Genomic DNA, 22315 nt, shown 5'->3' on the forward strand with positions numbered 1-22315 from the left:
CGGGTGAAAGTACAATAGCGATGGTCGAATAATTTACGGTTGGAACCGGTTGGAACCCGTCGACCCCCGTTGTACACAAATATCTGGCTTTTGAAGGCAGAATTGAATTAGGCAGCGCCGCGGCCTCTGGCCCGAGCGCGTCATTACCTCACCTCCTCCCCCATTTACGCGGTTTTACTGCGGCCCGCCGGACGGTCGGCAAACTCGAGCGCCGCTTCAAAGGCGCCGACAGCGGACCGGCCGCGGGCGTCGGCGCCGCGGCCGCCGACAGCCGCCCGTCGCCGGCCGCGGCGGCTGACAAACACGGACGCCTGACGGCGCATCCATCGGCGCGCCGTCCTCGCCGCAGCGGCGCCGACTCCCACGAGACGCTGCGGCACTCGATACGGCTAAGCCCTGGGTGAGGCTCCGGTGCCCCCGCGCCCGCGGACGCAACACCGAGACAAATCGGCGAAACCGACATAAGGCCGGGATTGCATGCGCTTGGGTGCGTGCCGTATTCGGCCCAGTGGTCCGGGGTGCCGGGGTGTCAGCTTCAAAGCGTTGTGCCGTCTGGCCTGATGCCCCGATGAATTCCGATTGCATTCGACTCCGATTGCGATTTCAGCGGCAGCGATGGCCGTATTTGATAAGGCGATGTGGTGCGAGAAGCTAAAGCGAATCGGGTAACAAATCTGAATGCGGCGGCGCTCTGTCTCGGCTGGCAAGTACTCGCGATAGCTCCGGTGCGCCAGCATTTCATGCATCGCCGTATCCAGCTCTGCACAATAAACTCAGTCGGAGCTATACAAAAATTGGCCCAGACCAGTTGTCCCGTGAAAGCTCTTGTAGACGTGACTTATTTTTGCGTAGAGTATTCGCACGATGTTCGTTATGATTGCATGATCGCAGATGATTTGGTAATACGGTTGGAACAAACCTAGCCAGGCTAAGCGAACCATGGAGAAGAAAATATTTATCGCAACCGAGTGCGGCCTCATCCTACTCGGTTTTTGAGCCGGTTTGGCACACCGAGCTTTACTGGTAGTTGTTTTGCCATCAAGCACGTACTCGGGTGGGGGTCTATTTGGTCCCTCATATATCAAAAGGCAAGATAGCTAAAATACTAATTAAATGAAGTACGGTTCGGCCAATCCATTTTATTCTGAAGTTTTTTGGCAGTCTCCTGATGATATCGTTTTTGTATTTTTTGCATCTCTAGTTGATAACTTCCGGAAAAACTAGGGTCAATCCAGGTCAACCTAGCTATCAGGTCAAAGGTGTCCTCAGACGTTCTCGCACAACTGATTTTAATATTGACATATTTTCAGGCAAAGGGTCGGCCTGAGCCGATTCAGGTCCGGGATTTATCCGACCTTAGAAGTTCAAAGTGATAAACTATCGAGATGATTTTGGTTTTTGAACTTACAGTTAGAACTCCAGAAGACAAGTTTTTCAAGGCACAGGTTTATCAAAATGCATGCGTAACGGCACAGCAACGTCATTTAAATTCTGCCACCCCATAGGCCATGCGGCGTTCAAGACCAAGAAGAATATGATCGTCGAGCCGTTCAGATGTGGCGACCGTGAACACGATTTCCAAATGTGGTGGATGTTGACTGACTCCCGATTGATGATGACCAAGCTGGGCAAGTTTCAATCACGAATTGCGTTTTGTGCCACATAGCATAGGAAGCCGGGCATGATTGCTAGCTAATGCGAAAATAAAACAGGCAATCGAATGACTTAACAATAGTGCCGAGCATGTGGAAACAAGTACACGCCTCAGACTCACGGAAAAATATGCAAGAACACCACGAGAAAGGACCAAAACACGAACACAAGGATATTTGACTCAGCAAACACAGCCGTCACAGCTCCTGTTATCTCTCAGCTAGTTGAAATACTATATGTGAGTGCTAGGATGACGATTTAGCACGGCTGTCTTTGCAGTACGTCAACGTCGTACACACGTTCCAAAGAAGGAGTCAAATGAGTCAAAACGGAGCTAAATGTCTCCAACTGAGCACATTCTGGAGCATTGTGTTGCGCTTCTCAACGCATTTATCCGGCGCTTCGTAAACGTTTTACTCGTACAGACACCCACAAGGTTGCCAACATTTCCCGTGCTAACGTCAAAAATCTACTCCGAACCCCGGTCATTTTGTACAGATATCCACGCCTTTACCCGATCCAAGAGTGTTTGCAGCTAGCACCCAGGTGTAGTGAGTCTCTTCATCCCAAAGCACGCCTTCACACCAGGCCTGCCGAGAGCACCCCGGAGTGCGTTGACTCCATCGCATTGCGATGCGCCGGTGGCCCAAATTACACGACATAAATCGATCTCAACATGGCGGTATCAAATTAAGAGACCGCGCGTCACGACATTTGACCGTAGATCTTGCGCCGGCCTGCTGGGATGCTCCTGGCCGCCGGCTTAATGCACCCTCGAAGCAGCCCATTTAAGGCAAGTAACTTTGCATCGTGAGCGATGTCTTTAGCTTCTGTCTCGCTTAATTGCGAAGAGATTAAGCAATGAACGAGAAGTTATCAGCCTGGAGGAAACGATTATTTTACCTTAATTTAGCCATTATTTTGCATCATGACAAGAGCTTCTGATTCGTTTTTCAGCCCAAAGCAACGGAGCACTTATGCTTCCGCGGAGGTAATTATACTCGCCGTTTGCCCAAGTATGAAATAAGCATAACTAAGACGCCGCGAGCGCTGTGCCTCGCGATTATTGCAACGACTAGAGGCCCACCCACCCCGACATATTCGTGATTTTTGTTGTTGAATGCCCTCGGCTCACGCCCCGTACCTATGGCAAACGTAAAACGATTCTCATGTATGAAGCATGACAACCCCGTATTTTCCGTGGTAATGCGACATGCTTTAACCCGCGCCCAGCGGGGGAAGTTGACCTACCCTAAGATTTTTCGAGAACAGCTAAACGAATGCCCGCAGTAGCACGGAATCTTCAGTACCTGTTCATCTATCAATATGGCATCCTTTGTGAGAGTATGAAGTTTGATCCACGAAGATCAGTGACCAACGTCCGATTTGAAAGAGGTTAAAATCTAAAAAGCCATGACCACAAAACTTGTTGTGGATTGTTTGTCATTGTTTAGGCTTATTATAAAAATAGAACATGATAGTCCCTACAGCCTGTTAATTTTATATTTTTGAAAGAAACATGGTGAGTGCTCTGAAGTCAGCTCAATGTTTGCTATTTTTCATTAGGGTCTTTTAGTCAAGTTTTTTCCCATTTGATTTTTTCGTGAAGTCTGCTAGAGGTTTAAAGAGATGTTGCAAAGTGTGACTGCGTGCGCTGCCATTAGCCGTCTTCAGCTTCATTCGCAATACCCTTAATTATCAACGCAAAAAGCTAAGTTTGGATTTAGGCTTTTCTAAGGCTCCCTCCCGACTTTTAGCCGAGTGCTTGCAAAATGCAAAGGGGTGGGTAACGGATGGGTATAACCCGTTAGGAACGAGTCGCGGGTAGATACCTGCACAGCCCCATGGGTAGCGGAGAGATTGAATAAGGAAAATTTTACCCCTCAAGACATCCACGCTGTTCGGCCATGTACGGCGCGCGCAGGGAACTGCCGGCCGATGATGGGATCGCTTGTCCGTTGGTACGAGTGCCGCAGAACGTAAGCTTCGTGCAGTCTTTCATAAACCTGGTCTTGCAAAGTTGACACTTAAAGTGTTGACGTCTATTGCGTCTGATTATATGTAAACACTCCATATATTACTTCCGTTTGGGGTACATACATATATGCATATATATATATATATATATATATATATATATATATATATGTATATATATATGTGTGTGTGTGTGTACGTGCGTGCGTGCGTGCGTGCGCGCGTGCGTGCGTGCGTGCGTGCGTGCGTGCGTGCGTGTCTTCCTTACCCTTGGATCTGTATGTGTCGAGAGCAGTCATGTTTGGTGCCGACAACGGCATGGCGGTTTCAACCATCGTGACTAGCTTCCATGACACTCTTAGCTAATGTGAACGTACTTTGTACTTTGCATACAGCTCATTGACAGCTATTGTCTCACCGTTAACTGAATTGCCCCCGGTGTTAACGTCCACGCCTCGAAGGTGTACAAGTCTCTAGGGAATCTGAAGAGCCGCTGCCGATGCAAAAGCTTGGGAAACTTACATGCAAATTGCATACATGTAAGATAATCAACATGTTAACTGCGCACATGGGAAGCCCTTGATGGTCATGCATTGATGCCTGCTGTTAAATATGCACCTGATGTGACGGCGTAACATCCGGCCTTTGTAGCACGCACGCTATTTAGAGTGAGCTCTATTCTACGCCCGCGTGACGCACTATGAATCGTGCCAGAGCCCCGCGGCGCGCGTCACGCAGCGGTCGGCGTCCCGCGGCAGGCGGCGCCCCTCTCCCGGCCACCTTTGTCTCCCTTCTGCAAGTAACTCCGCCGTCTTCTCTCACCCCGTCAACACTTACTACCTGTGGCGTCACCGGAAGCGGCGTCATTGCGGTAGGCACGGCCACAGATGGGTCCAGGGTCGGCCACGCGCGACGGCGAGGGCGGCGGTCCGCCCGTGGCAGCCCCGCCGTCCTTGCCTACCGCGCACCGCAGCCAGCCATTGGCCATCGCTTGCCGTATCCGGAGAAATCACTGAAATGCATCCAATTCATGCCCACCTAGCGTAGTGTAAGGCCACGGCTATGCACGTCTTTTGTCGCGATGCCTATGCTTGCCTTACGTGGGCTTTTTGCTGCCCAGATGAACGTTGAATAAATGGTGTTGGAGATGTGAGCGCGCTTTACGCTTGGATCACAGTCGACGCTGACAACACGTAAGTGACGTGATGGTGAGTGGGATGTTTGCGTTTTCTCGTGACGGCAGTGACATGCACAACCTTTCATTATAAGCCTCTCGACACTTGCCGCGGGTTGCTGAGGTACTGATGGTTGACCCCGTGCCAGTGGAGCACATACCAATCAGCAGGGCTGACAAGCTCGACACGACGCGTGGGCAGAGGTCAGCCCGCTGTGGGAGCGTCACTGCGGGTCAGTTCGTGCACCGATCTCTCACAGTTGACCCAATTGGCTAATCAGTTCGTGAGCCCGACCAATAAAGTCTCCTGAAAAATAAGGCAAAGACAGATCACGACCTCTGCTGAAACGTCTTGCTTGGCAGAATGTGAAAGGTCAAACTGGGAACGGCACAGTGGTATTAACCCCGGGGCTGTGATGCCTGCAAGTTACAAGGAGAATCGATGCACCGCTTTTGACGTTCACGACGCGTGACTGATAAGTAAGTTAGCTGATGATCGGAGGGTGGTCAAATATAAAGTGTCTGATAGGCTATCAATAAGATTTAACAACCATTCTTGCATTATCAAATCTTGGTTCGGAATAACATTGCAAAACTGTTTAATGTCATGTATGTTTTTCTCTTAAAAAGTGGATCACAGATAAAACAGAACTGTTGGCCTTGTTCTTCCTATAAAAAACTCCCAAAAAGAGAGATAGACGTACCATTTTTTCGGCAACATGTCTCTACAGAAACAAATAGTGGCAATAAATTTCAAATTCAAACTTGGCTGAACAAAACTGCCTGCAATTGCGACATGATTTCTTTAACAGCGAGCCACAGTTTTCATAAGACACCAACATTCAGGGGGTTAAACAAGCAGCAATTGCCAACCAGTAATACGATACCGTATATATTTAACTAACGATTAATATACGCGAAACAATATTTGTACGTGCAACAAATTCAAACAGACATAATGACATGTATTATATCCCTCCTATATTTTTCGGGCAGTTCACATTTAATTTCGCAGACCACATTTGTACGGCCAAACCGCTTGAAACCCGGACTCCCGTCACGCATCATTCACACACGCAAGCAATTTCAAGTAACGCGCATCACACACCACGCTTCATTTATACATGCAAGCGATCGCAAGTAAACAGCCATCACGCATCACGCATCAGGCATCACTCATGCATGTAAAATGATTCAAGCTGGCACGCATTGCACCACCACATCAAGACACTTATTACCTTTGCATAATCCGCCATGAGCCCTGTACGTTTAGGTCAGGTCGCTGACATCTCATAGGCATGGATTCACTTACTTTTCTGTCTGGATGGTCGCATGCATGGCATATGACTTCTAGGAATAAAAGGAGTATAGGGTCTGTACCTCCGTGGATTTCAACATGAGTGCGTTTTCTTAAAAAATCGCCGCCGAAAAGGATATTCCCTGTTGTGTTGTTAGCATCTCGCATGCTATCATTAATTCTCATACAAATGGAGCGCTTGGACTCGCCGCCATGGCTACATCCCTGCTACGTTTTTAGGTTACACTTGATTCCGCAGTGCACGTATTTGTGTGCAAGCCCCCTGAAAACCCAACTTTCATAAATTACGCCTATTTCCCCTGGGCAGTTACGCTTTGGGATGAAAGATTTCACCAGATAATTTTTTAGCTTGTTGTAGCTCTTCCAAGCTATGCGAACGCACAATTTTGTTTTTCTAACGATATGCTTGATTTTCCAAAGCACGTGCTCCTTTACGTGAGGTAGTGTTACAAATCTATCGTCCGATATGTTTCCTTTTTCTACCAACCGTCCCCCAAGTGTTCTAGATTGTTTTACCTTCTCCAACATTCTGCATAGAAGTCATGGAAAACATCAAATCACTCATCAGCAAAACCACATTTGGTGTATGCTCCTTCTTTCTTTTTCACCACTTGATGAATTGCTTAGAGCCCTATGGAATATTTTTCTAATTTTAGTGTGCTTGGTGGAAGCTGGAATCCCATATTCGCGGTGCAAAATCATACCAGAGTTGGTGGGCTTGATAAAAAGCCCTGTTTCTAACGTCATGCGGTTGTTCCTTCTTCCTACCGCCACTAGTGTGTCCAAGTACGATGCCCCTTTCCCTCTCCGGTATGCCCTATAGTAAAGGCTCATCATCGACGTATCCGGCTGAGAAATTTGATTTGAATGGGCTGGCGGCCAGTGTCTTCGTTTGAAAAGGTCTAAAGATATTATTGGCAGAGGAGAGGCGCATGGGCTCTCCATTACCATGCCTAATTTTTGTCGATGGTGCTAATCTCCGAGCGGGAAAAAATTATCCTGGAGGCGCTGTTCTAAAATGCCTCAATAACCTGGTTCAATAGGCAAAAAAAAAACCAACAACAACACATCGCTCAGCCCTTAATTAACACCGTCAACCCGTTCACATCCTGCCAATTTATTGGAAATCAAGGAAGACCGATTTTGAATTTTGAATTTATTTCCCATATGCATTTTGATAAAGGCATGTGGCCGAAATGTTAATACATTCGTACCTCCTTTCTACCGGTTATTCGATTATCGCGGAATGAGGTTATTATGATTGTTTTACAAATATGTGTATTATTTATCGCAACTGTGCTTAACAATTTACGTAAAGTGATTAATGTTCCAGTGGATCAAGCAAGAATCAAGACCACGGTTCAGTTTATTTCCCTTTGGAAAGAAGAGAAGAAATAAGATAGCATTGTCTCATGGCCATTCCAATTCCCCAAACCCGAAATCAGTGTTCCGCATACTGGTGCGTGAGTAGGCCACGAATGGAAGTGCCCACAACTCGCTAGAGAAGCTCGGACCGCCGCTGGCCAGAACAATGCAAGATGAAGCGCACGGCGGCACCACATCTCTCAGCCCTTAATTAACACCGTCAACCCCTTCAAGGCGTGCATCCCGCTGATTTATCGGGCGCCGGGGCCGACCGAGGCCCATGAATGCGGCGCCATACATCAGCATGAGTCACTTGGTTAGACTTCACACGGTGGCCGGCTCAGGCACCAACTGAGCGTGCCATGTGCGCGACAAAGCAGCCAGACTGATAACCCGCACGATCACGCGGCTGCTGCTGGAGATTTTACAGGCTGTTCTGGGCCGATCTACAAACGCCGCTTTGAATTGGAAGACGGAAGGCTCGGCGTTGCCAGAAAATTTCGAGGCTGTGATACATGTGTGGTCATTCGCCGAACATCCAGAGCTGGTCATTTCCGCGATTAGCTCGCACCTAGTCACGGTCGGAAGAGTCTTCGGTCGAAGTGTAGGAGCTGACGAGGACGAAAGTTAAAAGCGAATCCAGAAGGCAATGACTGGAGATCCTGTGGGGGTCGGGGGTCGCCCCCTGGCCCTGGTAAACCCAACATGTATGAGTTCGGGGCTCCAATGGCCCCACGGGAGGGCCCTTTTCGGCTCGCGCGTATCGAATGAAAATTGCCGTACCGATTAAAAACTTTCCAAAAGAGTTTGTTGCCAGAAAGAGTTTAGCATCTCAACAAGCTGTCTCCCCTCACCCCCACCCCACCCCACCCCGAATGCTCAGTAGGCCCATCTGGTGACTCCATTTAATGACCGTTCAAGGGAAGCTTTTGACCGCACAATAGGCCGTTCCTGGTCAAGCAGGGAACTTTGGCCGATTAAGGGCCTTTGGAGCTACTTAGTACCCTCTGGCCGTTCAAAATCCCTTCAGGACACTAAGGGGATATCAGGACTACCCTGGGGCTCTTTAGTCGCTCAGAGGTCGCATTGTCCGCTCAGGGCCCGGTGTGATCAGTTCCCCTTGACCGTTCATGGGCCTTTTTAGTTGCTCTTTTGCGCTTTTTTGGTCACTGCGGAGTCCCTCTGGCTTTTACGGCACCGGCCAGTAGCGATTTCCTCTGAATGATCAGGGTCTTCACTAGCCACCCAGGGCCCTCGGGTCACCGGTGGGCACCTCTGATTGTTCCTCTAGATAGCTTCGTGCTGCCCAAATGCTGGTCTGCATATTGAGGACGCGCTGGGCACTCGGCAGCACGTGTCATCCTCAAGGCTATTAAGCAGGACCCTCGCGAACCATTGGACACTCGGGCTGTTGTTAGTTGCATGGGGTCATTTTGGTAGTTTAGAAGCCCTCCTACTACACCTAAAAGCCTCCTGGCTGCTCATGGCAGGGTGTAGGCGGGGGGCACAAGAGGAATGCGTTTCTCCTTAGGTTCTAACCGGTCCTAAGACCCGAAAATAATGGACCCAATTAAAGGGTTCGAAGGGCCCAATGGGTGGCCAGACCTCATATTTACGAATTCTGTACTGCGTGCTGAGGCCTCTAAATATTGACCAGAGGGGCACCCGCTCCCCCTCCCCCCCCCCTTTCGGCAATTCGAGGGCCCATGTTGACCCGAGGTCATGAAAGCTTCTGTGTCGGCCACGGAGGGGGACACAATGCCTATCAGTAGGTAACATGTCTACAGGTGTCCCCGAGCCGACCAGGTGCAGATTTCCTGATCAGGGATACGGACGGGACCCCAAATTAAGAAAGAGGGCATCTTCCGCTGGCCACGGCCCTCTGGCAACAGAGAAAGATGTGAGAAATGACAGTAGAAGGGTGAGGCAATGGAAGGGTTACGTGTCAGCCAGGGGGCCAGTACGGAACGCCACCCTCATCACCGTTTCGGCCGGGGCCGATAAGCCAAACTGCAGCCCCTGCTCAGTGAAGGCTCTGCGTCGATCGAGGACAACTTCCCTGATCGGAGGACCTCCTGAGTCAGGGGCAGACCAATGAATGATGCATCACTATGAGGGCATCCAGATCGGCCAGGGGCCTGTGTGGCCAGAACCGTGGCCTGTAGGTTACCGGAAGTGGGACAGAAAGACCTTTCATCGCCCAAATAAGAAGGCAGCTGGACGCCCTGAGTATTGTCAGTCTCTTGAATCAGTCCGGACGCCCAAGGGTCGAAGTAAACATCCACGGCTCTGTGTTTTGTGCCGCTCGGTGTTCTGTGTTCTGTGACCTGTGCTCTGACCGCTCATAAGTTGTCTAGCCATTAATGAGCCAGAACCGAGAGCTCTAGGGACTATGGCAGCCGAGGACCCCTCCGTCCACTGATATTCTTCTATGGGTGCTCCGGACCCACTGACCGTTCAGCGCACTGTTGGAGAGCCCGTGGGGCCGGGTAATGAGACCACTAGGACCAGGAAAACGTAAAACCTCAATATTTGTTGGGAATATACTTTGAAGTGTGTGATAACAAACCAGTCCTCGCGCTTTGCATCCGAAAGTGGTCCGTTCATGCAGGACAAAGCACAGTGACCCTTAACACGCGCCCGGGTGGCCGGCTGGATACCCTTCGCTCGGGTGAGGGGTCAACTTAACCCCTCTCAGATCTCGGGAACTAAGAAAGCTAGAGACACCAAATTTGCAGTGTGTTGACCTGTACGAAAACCCACTTAGGTCAAACTTTCAAGTTCATAGGTCATGGCCTTTGGGTCAAAAAAGGTCAAACAAGGTCAAGTTCCAGGTTGGTCTCCTAATTGTCTCCAGAACCTTGATAACCGTTTTAAAGCAAACGGTCATATACTCATTCAAGGTCAGTGACCTTGATTGACCTTTTGAAGGTCGAGTTGACCAAAATCATATCAGATTGCTTTGAGTTTTGCGTTTGACTAAGTGACAAAAGATTACGCTAGGCTGTATGCTCCTAAAACAAGATGTTGACCTGGCTTATTTTAGGTCAATGACCTATTCTGGCCTCTAAAATGTCCATGTAAGATGTATGATGCGGTTCCTGCTATCAATAAATTAGAAATGAGCACCAGAAACTATCCCATATAGCAAGCCCCAGAGCAACAAAACCGATTGGTTTTGACCTTATTGTGACCTTCATGCCTGACCGTAGGCCAATATAATTTGCTCACTCCACTGTTGTGTTGCCTAAGAAAGCATCTCAGAGATGTATGGCTTCGTCTAACATTCCGTTGTTGGATCAGATTGAAGGATTCCCTGGAAATTGCCTTTGCTGAAACCATAGCCTGACCTTGACCTGCCTTAGGTCAGCGACCTTACAGGGTACATCTAAATTTTTGATGCCAAACGATCCGCTATTTAATCATCTGCAGCTATGCAAGATTTAAATGTAAAAATAACAGCTATGTTTCCGTCGTTCGGAAACCATTATGGAAAAACATTCTGGGGTCAATTTGACCCCTCCCCCACCCGCGTGCGTGTTAAAGTGTCTGAAACTTATAAAATCGATGGCCGCGCAAGCCATGTTAACCCTCGCGCCGATAGTGACGGTCGATGTCATCTCTGAGCTTTTCTTCGGCATGATGTTCAATGGCCCCCGAAATTTCATTCTCTTGTGCAGCGTCTATTTTGCGTGTTTTAATCGCAAAAAGCGTGTCCCTCACGTTTCTGATTTCGGAGCAGCGGCGGTTTTTTAGGAGCATCGCGTGATGATCTACGGCCTGCGCGGGCGGCGGCGGCCGACGATTCAACGGACCGCTCGCGGCGGGCCGACATTGCTACATTAACCAGAGCCGTGCATCACAAAGAGGTGCTGAAAACATATAAAGCTAAGCATCACTGTACTCGGGATTAAACACGAAACACACCTGATCAGATTTCGTGCCGCTGAGAGACATAGTATCGTATAAATGAGCGTGGGAGTTAAAAACGTAAGGCTTTCGTGAAACTTTGACCACTGACTTAGCATAACAGTACCACTTATTAGCCTAGCAGCACAAAACATGCTTCAAGATATTTTGTACAATTTATCTGTGACATCATCAGTCAGATGACACACACCAGCACAACTTCTGAAAAGCGATGAACAGGCTCATCATATAAAGTTATCCAGTCAGGCGATGGGACCCTGAGACAATGTGATGGGGTTTCAAATAGCCTCCCAGGCAATGGCAGCTATCGAAAGACCTGAGGCTTGCCTGGCTACACAGTGTGTTACTCCACGCTCTTCTGATTCTGCTAAATGGAGACTATAAATACGGATTGTATATATGCTAGCATTCCCGTTGTTACCCAGCCCACATAATTATTATAACAGGCTATCGCCAATAAGACAAAACCAGCAGTCAAAATAACGCCACCAGAAAAAAATAACATGATCACGCAAAGGTAATATCAGACAACATCACATAAAACTAGTTGAGAGCTGAAGTTGCCTCTATTTAAGCAAGCCGATCACCGAACAGCGCGTTTCTCTTGCCTGCGTTCGCCCTCGCTGGCTCCCGTGCCCAGCTGGCCTGCACTCCCAGCCGGCCGGGCGGGCGTCCCCACGGCCGCGTGACGGCGCGGGTCTCCGTGCCCGGCGCGCCGGCCGGTCGTGCCATGCGCTCTCCTTCAGAATCGGCGCCGACAAATTGCTTCATTACGGCGTGACTTGCATGCACGGGCGGGTCGAATCAGAATGGGAGTGGCGCAGTGCACCCCACACCCGGACCCGGGCCGCCCCCGGCCACCCCCCGGCCGGGTCACCGCGCTCTGCTCTCCAGGAAGCCGCCACTGCCCAGGATGTCGTGAACCGTGTCACCCACATTGGACTGTAGTTTAATGTTCTCGGTGTCTGCCATGCATACAGCGCTGTGTGGGTAATTGCGCGTGCATTTAACAGAAACAGTTATTTTCCAGGCTGCTGAGTTCAATGATTTGCTATTTTTCTATCATATCTCAAGACGTTTTCGCCTAATTGAAACTATGCACGGAACAGACTAGTCACAGGTGCACTGTACAGAACACACACTCGCGCACTGCTGAATACGTTGGGATGGACACTTTAGTCACGAGCAGCTGACAAACACAGCTGACACTGTTCCACACCCCTCGCCCACAACCAAAGCCAACCGCCAACAAACGTTACTGCCCCTCTGCCTGGCACACGAGCACTCGCAACAGGACGGGCGCTACGCAATGTAATGGCGCTCACACTGCCCCCGACCTGAATCAGCGCCGCGCGCCAAAACTCCAACATATCATCAATCACAAACAGATGAGACCAATTCTGCGGTGTGGCTGCACCTTCGATGCATCACAGGCTTAGATCTTGGTTTTGAAGCATTTCAAATGTTAGGCTGAGGATGGGAATGCCAACACTCAATGTCCATAAGTTCTAAATTCAGAATCCGATAACGCCTCATCCCATTCGGTGGTGTGTCTATCCACATGGAGACTTGAAGCCCTATGCATTGAAGTGCCCCTCTGACATCAGTCCAGAATTTCAATGCTGCGTGAAACAGGACGCATCATCCCAAGCTTTTGCGAGCTCGATCAAGATTAGCCACGTAATGCCTATCTCGGAGGTAACGGTTAACAAGACTGTTCCTGGTAAGAAATACCAAAAATTTTACCAACATTTATTTTTCGAGCCAAACGTTTTGCTTAAGAAGTTACAGCGGCTGCGGGCAGGTGAGGAGTGGTTGAATGACATTAGCGAACTTGGTGTTCACCGCCGGCCGGAGTCGGCTTTGGGCGTGACCCGGAGCGGCTTATGGTTTGGACATATGCTTATATTTAAGCGTTTCACTTTTGCACCGACTCCCTCATCCCATCGTGTTCTGCATCATGCCGTTCATAATCGGAAATAAACGATAACAGGTGACAGGGCCATTGCGTCCAGTTGAAAAAAAATCTGAAAAAGCTCTGAAGAGCGAACGGTATGAAATATTGCAAAGCTGCAAGATCAAACAGCACATGATTTCTTATTAGGGTTTTAGTTCCAGACTGATCGGGAAGCGTTTTGTTCCCTGTTTGCACGATAGGTGATCAGGAAACATCAGGTCATTTGCGCCCAATTAAAATGTTTTGAACCTCTCTTATAGTCTGAAAAACTAACCACTCTACAAAGATGAACGACACGGTCGTTGAGTAGGTTTTAAAAGATGTTATCACATGGACACTAGCGGACAAAGACAGGTGGGACCTGTGATATGCTATGCCAGGCAAAGCGGTGAAAGCTTTCGCTGCATTGGCCCCTGCAGCATGTCTCTAACTAACCAAACCACATGGATGGGAAAGCATCGCTAAAGAGGCCATCCAAAGCTTGTGATATTTTGCAATAAATGTTAAAATTGTATGACCTTGAAAAGCTCAAACCTGGTCACGAAGGCCACTGTGATCGGGGGGGGGGGGGAGGGGGGGATATAGACGTCATTTGTCACTTCTGAGTCCAATGTCGCCGATATGACCTCGAGAAAACATCATAGACCATGAGCCGTCAAGACCAGATGCTTCAGGTCTTCACATCTAAAAACGTGATGAAGCTCGGCCATTCAATGTTTGGCACCCTGTTTTAAACAGTTTAGAATGCGTTCTGCACGAAACTTAGGGAGAGGCACCTGTGGCTTGCCCTCGTAGGATGGGTGTTTAGCCGTCTGGCTCGATTAAGCCTTGTAAGCAAGCATATAAAGACCGAGCGGGTAAATAGCATTTTATACGTCCCCACCGATTGTCATGAGAGGAACGTAGGCTGTACATCCGCTTATGAACCTGCCACAGGTAGCCTAAAAGCGCCCTAGCCTCAAACGGCGCGACGCTGACGAGGCTGGCCGGTGAAGAGTCAGCCTACGTGCGGCCTGCGTTGTCATCTGGCCGGTGAAGAGTCAGCCTAGGTGCGGCCTGCGTTGTCATCTGGCCGGTGAAGAGTCGGCCTACGTGCGGCCTGCGTTGTCATCTGGCCGGTGAAGAGTCAGCCTAGGTGCGGCCTGCGTTGTCATCTGGCCGGTGAAGAGTCGGCCTACGTGCGGCCTGCATTGTCATCTGGCCGGTGAAGAGTCGGCCTACGTGCGGTCTGCGTTGTCATCTGGCCGGTGAAGAGTCGGCCTACGTGCGGCCTGCGTTGTCATCTGGCCGGTGAAGAGTCGGCCTACGTGCGGCCTGCGTTGTCATCTGGCCGGTGAAGAGTCGGCCTACGTGCGGCCTGCATTGTCATCTGGCCGGTGAAGAGTCGGCCTACGTGCGGCCTGCGTTGTCATCTGGCCGGTCTGCCCGCCAGCCAACCGCCATCCGGCACCCAAATTACACTGAGAAAGTGGCGCATCAGGGCGCACGCTCGCTCCACCCCGCGCCGGCGGCCGCCACCTCGACCGGCGGCCGCTCGGCCGTGCCCAGCTAGACCGCAGGGCGGCGGTGCGGCCCGCCGTCCAGCAGCTGCGCCCCAGCTGTCCGACTAGTGATACGGTTTCGGAACATTGGTGACACACGGGGAGCGGATGCGCTGTGGATGTCTCTCAGCCTTGATTCTTTCAGTGTATAGACCATATCACGCGTGCACCGCAGGGTCCTCCGCCATTTTCACCCCATCACTCATCAGAAGCCGTTTTGCAATCCATCCATTGCTGCTGTGGCCGGCGGCGCCTAATCTGCAGTGGACACGCGATCTTCGCCGCTAATCACCGGCTGTCTGCACTGACGGGCAGGGACGGATCCGATGCCGCGTCCACCCACCTAACTGGGTCATCGCTCTTCCTATCGTGAGTGTGCACACTCCTTCCTCAGTAATTGGTGCCAGCTGGCAATGTTTGTTTTTTGTCCGTGTATTAGTATGCGTTCATATCGCAGGTTGTACAATGCTGAAAGATGACTCCAGCTAACTATTCCGACTCACCCATGTCTTGCCGCACCGAGAGGGGTGATTGCCGTGTTTTCTAAATTGAAGCGATTGACAGGCACAAGTTTAATTCTGCAAGCTCGCTCAGCAGCCTATGGAAGAACAACTATACGGAGACTTCCTACCGCTCACACAATAGAGCGGGATAATGTCGAAGTTTTTGGGGAGTCTCGTGCCGTCCGACGTCCATATACGAGAGGATGACCTTCGAAAAGTTGAAGGGGACTGGTTCCTTCCGTTGTGATATCAGGAACTGAATATATGATTATCATATGAATATTTTCGGTATTACAATACAGCAGAGCGTTGTAGCATCCTCTATAGTGGACGTGCGGGCCCCTGAATTACCTGACCTCGCGGGTTTTCCAGACTGTATCGCCCAATCTCAGAACAGCCCGCAGTTTCCACAATGGAACACAGCGGAACTGAATCAGCCTCATTTATTTCATGGCAGGAGTCAATTGTCACTACCCAATTACTGACGTCTCCGTCAGAAAGGCAATCATTCAGGGGACTTCTCTACTGTCAAAGCAGACGCCGCGGGGCTTTCGTTTCTCTGCCCACTCCGGTTTTTGCCCTGGATGACGCAAGCAAACCTTGAGCTAAATTGGCAGGGAATTGATGACAATTAGCTCCCCTCCGTTTGTTCTTAGAGACGTATCTCTCGTTGGATCGTGCTCCTCATCATCGAATAACATACTTGAGCTTCAGATTGCTTTCTCTGGGCTTTTGTTGAACAAGCCCATCCTCGGGCTACACGATGTCTCTGACAGCAATCAATTGTTATCGTCGCTGCTGGTGGGCGCCTATAAACAGACGTCAACGCTTATTAGAGAACAAATCAGGCACGATGCAGGGCGGTTATGTGACAACTCAGTCTATAGCCACACTGCTCTCATTGTCAGACATCTGTGGGCAGCTGAGGACTTTGACCTAGCCAACGACACCCGTATCCGCGCTCGTCATCGTCCCAAACACGTCTGAAGAGTCCTTCCCTGACTTGACACCAAGAAGCTCACTAAGGCCCCAGCGGACGACCTGGCGACTCGATCTGGTCGGTGACTCGGTGAACTGGCTCGCACAACCCGGTGGCTCGGTGAGCCGCTCTGTACGACCTGGTGACTCGGTGAGCTGCTCTTTTCGATTTGGTGGCTCGGTGAGCTGCTCTGTACGACCCGGTAGCTCGGTGAGGTGCTCTGTACGACCCGAGGACTCGGCGAGTCACTCTGTACGACCCGGTGACTCGGTGAGCCGCTCTTTTCGATTTGGTGGCTCGGTGAGCTGCTCTGTACGACCCGGTAGCTCGGTGAGGTGCTCTGTACGACCCGGTGACTCGGCGAGTCACTCTGTACGACCCGGTGACTCGGTGAGCCGCTCTTTTCGATTTGGTGGCTCGGTGAGCTGCTCTGTACGACCTGGTAGCTCGGTGAGGTGCTCTGTACGACCCGGTGACTCGGTGAGTCACTCTGTACGACCCGGTGACTCGGTGAGCTGCTCTGTACGATCCAGTGGCTCGGCGAGCTGCTCTGTACGACCCGGTAGCTCGGTGAGGTGCTCTGTACGACCCGGTGACTTGGTGAGTCACTCTGTACGACCCGGTGACTCGGTGAGCTGCTCTGTACGATCCAGTGGCTCGGCGAGCCGCTCTGCACAATCCGGCGGCTCGCCTTTGCCTGTGGCTCGCGCCCGCCGCTGTCCCCCGGCGAGACGATTTGGAGCAATTGCAGGAGTGAAGGGCCCAGGTAGTGGCCGCAGGTAACGCCGATACCGGCGTCTTATGCAGCTCAGCAGGAGACAGCACTGTTATGCACCGGCTGGATATCCAGCAATTCCCGGGTGAGGATCTGCGCTAGCCGGTACACATACGGACTGGGCATCCAGCACTTAACTCGCCGCGAGTCTGCATCAACCGATATACACTGGGACTGGGCATTCAGCACTTCCCCCGCTGCGGGTCTGCACCAGCCAATAAACATCCGACCTGGGTTGGCGTGATGCTCTTGATGGTTACCGCCCACGGCACGACCAGAACTGAATATTCACCGCTGAGCTATGGTGCTGAATTAGTCGGGCCGCTCAGTGGATCATGCCTCATTACATATCTCACGCATTGTTGCAATAAATCGCGCCCAACCGTCAGTAGACTCTTCCATACAAGCTCAACTAATTGCTATGCAGCCGTGACCCAAAAACCGATATCAGGATTGTTGAGCAACTGGCCGGCACGGCTATCATTTTAGCCTATAAACGCCGATGTCGTCAAATCTCTCCGATCACGATTGTTATGCATTTTGTAATTGGCCCGATCATGCAGACTCACAGGTAAGTTTCGGCGCATTTGTCTGCCAGACGGCATGCACCTACTGTTTAACTTGGCACATAGAATGGTGAGTGCGTATCAGCAATGTGTCAGGGATCTGCGTAAGTCTATCCTCAACATTTCACATGCGGATGGTAAGGCAAAGTGGAGGTATGTGCGTCCGACGGCTGGGAGAAAATGTGACCGCTTTGGTTATTCGGCGAAGTGGGGCGCGATTCGTCCTACAGTTGAAGTGCTCTTTACACAGGTCTGATTATCTCGACACTTACACGAGTGCCTGTTCCATGCAGCACCCCACAATTGACTTTCGCATCCCGTACATTTCGGTGTAATCAAACCATCCATCACTCAATCCCGAAAAGACTGACGGGTAGCTTCGCCGCGCAGGAAATCAAAGGACGCCCTTCCCTCCGGTGAATGAGAATAGCTACAGTGTAAACAAGACAGCAGCATTTTTCTAAACAGCGTCTTTTGTTTACAGCGTCGCCTAACACCGGCACAGTTTATCCGTCCCCAGCTGACGCGGATTCGGGGGCGCACACAGGATTTTCGCAAGGAGTGGTCCGACCCTGACCGGGCCCTACATAGGTCCTGGCGGGGTTACACAAGGGAGCAGTAGCTACAGAGCTCCAGCCATTCTTTCGCTTTCTCTTCAAGCCTTTTCTTGTTTCGTTTGTGTGTGTCATAGTAAAAAAAACTGCAATTTTGTGTCATTCGGACGCTCGTATGTTTCTTTCTGCTCGAACAGCATCACGCCCACGGTAGGTCTCAAAGACAACCCGTGAAAGCCAGGCTGACCTACAGACCCGCTACCGGCCGTCTCAGGAGTGGGTGCGGCTCGGCACAGTATGCCGCACCGCACCACCGAGCGCCGCCGCCGCGCCGCCCCCGCCTCCGCCTCCGCAGGTCGCCCAGCGGCGGCCCGGCCGACAGGCGGCGCGGCAGCCGCGGGACGTGCGCCTCCCATCTCGGCGCGGCCCGCGCACATACCCACGTTTTACAAATGGGAGCAGTGTCAAGACACCGTCACGGCTAACAGGCAGTGTGGGCGTGCTGCTGTTGATGTATTTACACATGAATTGGAATATGGGTCTTATGATTTTAGTTAACAATTCAATGATAACGATGGTTAATTATTTATGTTCTACTTAATTCGGCCTGATCGGGGATGCATCGCCACCTGGAACCACCGGAGGACAGCTAGATACCAGGTGCATCCGAATTAATTATTGGATAGCAAAAATGCAAACTGCCAAGAATAGTTCCAGTCAATATGTTCAAAATATTACTCTGCGTGACATCGATACAGTTTGCATCAATTACATCAGTGGCATGTTTGGGACGTTACAGGTCACGACAGATACGGTAAAATCGCGTCTTTTTATGAATTCAGCGCTCCGGTATTGGTCACATAGTTTTGCAGCCGACACCTAGCAAAAAAACGTATCCCGATACTCCAGGATCGTGTCATCATGTAAAAAAGCTCAAGGCTAAAGTCAGACAAGGTCTTGATCACGTTAGGACAGGCTGCTTCATCAAATCTAAACTTTCTTCGGTTTGGTTCTCAAGTTACAATTGAGTAGTTGGTTTGGAAATGTGCATACCAATGTAACTAATGTGAGTAGGTACACCAAATCACGTTAGCTGAGCAATCGTAAGCTTACCTCACAAGACCTCTGATGCTGCCCTTTCATGACCTCCCATGTTGTGGCTGACTTTGGCCGGCAGACAGTCCAACTAGTCCGCGAGTGTAGGCCCAGACCGGCGGGCAAGCCTTCACTGATGACGTCGATACGAAGCGTTCGGTCCTAAGTCGGTTATTTCCACTAAATATGTCCACTTATAATATGTGACGCAGAGATACGTTGCTAGACCTCTGGCCGGATTGGAAGTTATTCCCGAGGCCTGGAGGGTGTGGGTAGGGGGGTATCAAGCCCCTCCCCTTCCCCAGGCGTCCACCGGCTGATGCACGACCCACCCGCCAAGCCACTTTAAAGAAAAGTCAGAATAAGCAGGAATGTCGTGTCGTTGCTATGATTTTCACTCACGATGTGCGAGTATAGAGTAGCCGAATGGTTGCACAGTCGCACAAGCCATAGCTTGTCTTAAATCACTGAGAAACCATTTAGCGGCGTGGTCCTCTCACTTTCTGACGAACGATGTCAAATGCAAAGGAAAATTGTATCAAAGAAACTGCAAAAAGTAAGTTATGGAGCATAATAATGCGACATCAATGCCATAACTTACCCAACACCGTCATACCCCGGGAAGGATGGCCATCTTTTCTATGTTGCCCTGCCGGCCTCGACAGATGCCGTCTGCAGCCGGTCGTCCCTTGCCGCTGCCACACCTGCTCCTCCCCCCACTCACCCGGCGGTAATCTCCTGCTGATCTCTGACAAATGCCGCCATCGCGTCTGTTTACGCCGCGGCGGTATTTATTGGGCGCCTGCGCGGCCAGCGTGCCGTCTCGTCTCTCGGCACAGCACGCCCGGCCCCGGTAATTGGTGGGCTTACATTAGCGGCTGCTCTTTCACGCCAGCCTGTCGGCCGCGGCGGGCGTAGCGGCGGGGGTAGCGGCCTGACTGATGTGGGCACAGACAGGGCATGGACGGATGGCCTATCGCGGCCGTTTTGCCTTCGTCATCGGTGCCTCTTTCGATACGCAGGGGACTTCCTGCAGCTGCTGACTTTACTACCTGCTTGCGCCATCAAACCAACAAAGAATGTCGACGCATCCTGGGCGGGCGAAGGGATCAGCGAGTCCACAAACGAGTGACCAGACAAGTGGCCAGTGACAAACAACTGTCGGACACAACCACAGCAGCCCACCCCAGTACGCGGACAGGCGACTTGAGCTCACGCGCTGCGGGGGGAGTCGATGCCATCTCGCCTAAGGATGTTTGAGGACATCTCTCCGCATATCGTGCAATCGCAACGCAATTTTCATAGTCTATGGAACATCTATTGCGTGTGTGTGACGACAAAAACGTGCTCCTAGCTTTTCTGGGTTCAGAGTGAGGGCGGCTTTTGGGCACACTGCACGACAATCTACGGTCGGCGCGGGTGTCAGGCGACGAAGCCGCAGAACGCGTGCGGCGAGTCGACACTGATATATCACCAGAGCCATGCAACTTAATATATGCTCAAAACGCATAAAATATGCACAAATGTACTCATAAATGGACAAAGGACCTTCATATGCTTCGTGTCGCCACAAGGAATGGTCTTGTATTTATCATGCCGTAAAGCTGGAAAGTGCGGTGTTATGAAAAATTGACCTTTAATCCGGTACGATAGGGTCAGTTGGTGACCCAAAGCATTAAACTAGTACATGTCGCCAGATCTGATTGATACCAGCCCAGTGGTATTTTTCCGAGTGCGGTGCAGTGCAGTCTTAATTAGCTTGGAAACCCCGCGGAGGTCGCACCAACCCTCCTTATCGGTCGGCGATATGAAAGCGTCTAACTCGGCGATGGTTATCTATCGGCAGCTACAGACCGCACGCTCCCAGCGTCAGACTCGCGCCACGGTGTGGTCGTGCAAACCGGAGACGATGATGTGAGCTCAACTTTGAGAAGCCTGCGTACTTGACAGGGCCTGCTGGTCGTACAGTTCAGGGACTGCGACGGTGGGTGCGGCGGTAAACGCCACACGCCTTCAGCGGCACCCAGTGGACGCGGCAACGGCCAACGGGCTATTCCTAACTAGGGCTACAACCCAACACGGTGCAGCATAGCTGGCGGGTAATGCTCTGACTCAGATACGTTTATTGGTGATTGATGGACCGCCTGCCAATCCATGGATAATCTTGAACGGAAGGCTGTGAAGTTCCAAATGCATGCGTCAAAATGAGTAGCAACAAAACAAGCGCGATCCGTGATGGCACGATTTTGTTCTCTTTGTGTTTGTCCGTCAGCGTTGACAGGCTGCCGAGTGGAATCCTGTCAACAATCATTAGTCGCTACTCTCACGGTGATGCTATTGATTTTAACAACAGAAAAAACATGCGATGTGTCAGCACCGATAAAGCCTTGGCTTGCAGCAATGATGGTTCCAATACTACGGCATGCGAAGTATGAAGTAATGCAGGCGAATACGCACCAAGGGAGAACGTGATTTTCGATCACCTGGTGCTCGCATCATTCGCATAGGTACACTTAAGATTTGCGCTTTGACTTTGTATTTATAACCCGTTCAGATACCGTTTTCACTGTCCAAAAACAGGAATACAACGGGAAGAATGTCAGAAGACGAAGAGAGAACGGGAAAGTAGGGAACTACGGATAAATGGAGTGATGAGAAGATAGGAGGAGAGAGAAAGAGAGAGAAAGAGAGAAGAAAGAAGGGAAAAATAAGGGGGAAAGAGAGTAGAAAGAAAGGAGAAAGAGGGCAGAAAGAGAGAGAGAGAGAAAGAGAGGGAGAGAGGAAACAGACAGGGAAGAGAGAGAGAGAGAGAGAAAGAGAGAGGGAGGGAAAGAGAGAGGGAAAGAGAGAGAGAGGAAAGAAAGCAAGAGAGTAGAGAGCAAAAGAGAGAGAGAAGAGATAGAGAGAAGAGAGAGAGAGAGAGAGAGG

This window comes from Pollicipes pollicipes, unplaced genomic scaffold, assembly GCF_011947565.3.
Source record: "Pollicipes pollicipes isolate AB1234 unplaced genomic scaffold, Ppol_2.1 Scaffold_7261;HRSCAF=8764_pilon_pilon_pilon, whole genome shotgun sequence".
Classification (NCBI taxonomy): Eukaryota; Metazoa; Arthropoda; class Thecostraca; order Pollicipedomorpha; family Pollicipedidae; genus Pollicipes; species Pollicipes pollicipes.